Source organism: Psammomys obesus, unplaced genomic scaffold (assembly GCF_907164565.1).
Source record: "Psammomys obesus unplaced genomic scaffold, mPsaObe1.curated_primary_1811, whole genome shotgun sequence".
Taxonomy (NCBI): domain Eukaryota; kingdom Metazoa; phylum Chordata; class Mammalia; order Rodentia; family Muridae; genus Psammomys; species Psammomys obesus.
In genome coordinates this window covers 7,494,257-7,497,793 of record NW_026596147.1, presented here as the reverse complement: position 1 = coordinate 7,497,793, position 3,537 = coordinate 7,494,257, and positions in this window count along the sequence as shown.

Below are 3,537 nucleotides of genomic sequence, written 5' to 3'. Positions count from 1 at the left end.
ATGTCTCTCACTGACATTGAAATTTTCTCAGCCAGTATAAACAGATCGTGTTGATTCTGTTTATAACACACACATATTATTTATATGTGTATAGACTCATACACATCCCTTCTTATGAAATAAGGTTCTATTAAAAGTTAAAATGCCACATCTCTAACATAGTATTTGAACTATATCATAGTTCATTATATGGGTTGTACCTGAAAAATGTAAAGTGCTGTGTACAAAAACTAAACAGAGAGGATTAACAGCTAGAATAGAATATATAGTGAGTATCGAAATATCAGTAAGGAAAACAAATGGAGAGAAGGGCAAGAGGCAGGATCACACAAGTCAGAATAAAGACAGCAGGTGGCTAGGAATCTTGGCAAACACGAGTTCGGTCTTGCAGTAGTGAGGCAAATAAAATGCTGAGTACAGATTTACCATTATGTCACCTGTTGGATCCGTAGGAGAGGCTCCCGGATGATCCTGGCAGGAGTGTGGCACATTTGAAGAACACAGTAGCATTTGCTGGTTGGTAGGTTTGAATGCACTCAGCCCCGTCTTAGCACTTCCCCTCCAGGACCATAGCAAGCTTCAGCGTACTCCCCACTCAGGGGCACGGAGGGGTCAGTCATCACTTTTGCCACCCAGTCATCGCTTACCTTGGCTGTGATACTTGGCTTTTTATTTTCTGTGCTTCAGTTTGCCTCTCTGTAAAATGGGCAAAACTAGTGCCTTGCCTGTAAGGTTATTTTGAGTTCAGAGTGGATAATTCATGCAAAGAAACCCCCTTCCTATCTGGTGTCTGTTCTAGTTTCGTTCTGTTGCTGTGATCAAACTCTGGTTAAAAACAACTCAGGGGTGAAAAGCCTGTTTGGGGCTTACACTTCCAGGTCACACTCCATCGCTGGAAGAAACCAGGTCAGGAACTTAAACAGAAACTTGAAGCAGAAACTGCAGAAAATTTACTGCTTGGCTTCCTTACACAACTCACAGCCACCGAACAGGGAATGCTAACACCGAGGCAGGCTGGACCCTCAATTAACAAGACCAAAGCCCACAGCTGTGAACACCTGCCAGCCAATCTGACCTAGGCAGTCACTGCCCTGAGGGTCTGTTATCGTGACTCTAGGCTGTGCCGTGCTGGCAGTTAGTGCTGACTAGTACAATCTCCAAACGATTGACACTGTCCACGGGGTAAGCTGAGGCAGCCTCCCAGTGCACCGAATTGCCAGATGTTTCAGGTCCCATCCACCTGTTCCACTCAAGGACGAGATAAATAACTTGCACACCCAAACCCATTTGCAAAACTCCAGCATCCACCATCCACTATGTCCTAGGACGTTCTCCTTGTACACAGGAATGGGTCTATGGTTTTTTATTTCAGCACTGTTTGCCAATGGCAAAGCACTACAAACAATTCTAAATATCAACCAACAAGAATATGAATAGTTAATGAGTGCCCTGTGTGCTCATTTTATGGAATATTATATAACTATTCAAAAGAGTAAATCAGATAAATGTTTAGTTTTCTGTCAGAGCCCAAGGACAACGTTCCAGGCTACAAACAAGTTGCAGTTGGATGCATGCATGCATGCATTAACATGCACAGCATGCTAATGCACAAGTCTACAACACTCTACAGTAACAGCAAAAGCGCAGGGGGAATCGGGCAAGGAGCTACTGCTTTGAACATAATGCCCTCCTTTACTTAAAAAGTTGACAATCTGTTATAATTCCACACACTCAAGGGTTGGCTTACGGGTCCACTTGCTGGTGTGCCTGCTTGGTGACTAACTGAACATGTGGGTGGTGAGGGAGAGGGAAGGCTGTTGGATGCCTCCCAAGATTCTGCCTCATATGACAGACTAGGGTCGAGATCCGGATGGGAGTGGAATCGCCATCTTTAAGCAATCACCCCATCCTATAAATCAGAAAAGGGAGGGAAGGTAACCTAATTTAAACCATGATCTAAGGTAACAAAGGCGCGCTAGACAAATCTTCCTCCTAGATGCAGAGAGGTGATCTTTGTACCACAGACAGGAGCAAGCAGTTCTGAATCCTGCCTCAAACTCTCTCGTACAAATGACCCCAAGGTCTTCCTTCATCTCTTTGCTGGATAAGTAGCTATTATCACGGATGCAGAGAAAATTTATCAATTATAAAAGAGTTGAAATGCAAAAAAAAAAAAAAATCATTTAAAAACCAACCAAAATGCTTGATATTATTTCCTAGGGAAGTGGGGGAAATGGTTGAACTGTGAAATAGGAAGAGGCACAGAGAGTGTGTTAACTTAAAACACCCTGCTGGAGACCAGCATGTCTTGATTGTGACAGAGTGGGGAAAACTGCCTTGAAGAAGGACAGAATTAGCAGCTATAAACTCTTCCAGAGCTACAAACTTCTCATTTTGCAGAGAAAGAGCTGAGCTGCTGGTAGGCAGAGCAACTGGGCACGGGAGTGCGCCCTTGGGAACACAAAGGAAAACATCGTCCTGAGCCTCTCTCACCAACACTCTGGGATTTCAGCTTTACCCCTCCTCTCTTTCTCCCCACCATCAATTATAGTTTATTTTTGGTAATATGTTTATTCTTTGCTTTTTAGCGGTTTGAGTATCCATCCTTTATTTGAGACTCTTCAGGCTGCTGTGCTTCAGAACTGAAGTATTTTACTGGCTTGAGAAAGGCCCTTTACAGAAACAGCTCTGATGGGGCCTGAGACACTGCCTGGGCGTCAAGTCTAAGCTGATGGCTAGTGTTGATTAATAATAGCAATTAATAGCAAGACTATTATCGTTGCAGTGACTTTTTTTCCCATTTTATCCAAAGTTCTAACTCGATCTAAGAACCAATGTAAATGTTTTTTGTTGTTGTTGATTTTTTTTTTTGGAAGCTAATCATATATCTGACATAAGTGTGTGTGTTAATGCGATAGATAATTTGATGGCATAAACGGCCTCAAATAAAAGCATGGGAGGGATATGCCACTAGTTGGTGCAAGTAAAATCAAGGTTTTCTACCAAATAAATGACTAAATGTTGTCTTCAGAGATTTGCTGTGTTTTTTATTTTATTTTATTTTATTATTTTATTTTAGAGACAGGGTTTCTGTGTAGCCTTGGGTGTCCTGGAGTTGCTTTGTAGACCAGGCTAGCCTCTACCTCACAGAGATCCATCTGCCTCTGCCTCCCCAAGCGCTGGGCTTAAAGGCATGCACCACCACACTCAACTTTGCTGTCTTTGTAGATGTTAGTTTCCAGAACACAAAACAGGTTTAAGTTCACAGGAAGCTGAGGAAAGTACTAGAGATTCCTCTATGCCACAGTGCCAACTCTTGACCGCCTTCACTGCGTGTATGCGTGTTACGTTTGATGAACTTCCATCGGTACACACGGTGATCATTAACATCCAGCTTCGCTCTCGCCATGCTCTCTGTTGGCCTGAATAGCCTGTATGACGTGTCCGCTCTTATAAGATATTTTTACTTTCCTAAAAGTCAGGTATGGTCTCTCTTTCCATGCCCCTCCTCCCAGGAAAGGCCTTGCATCCACTGAA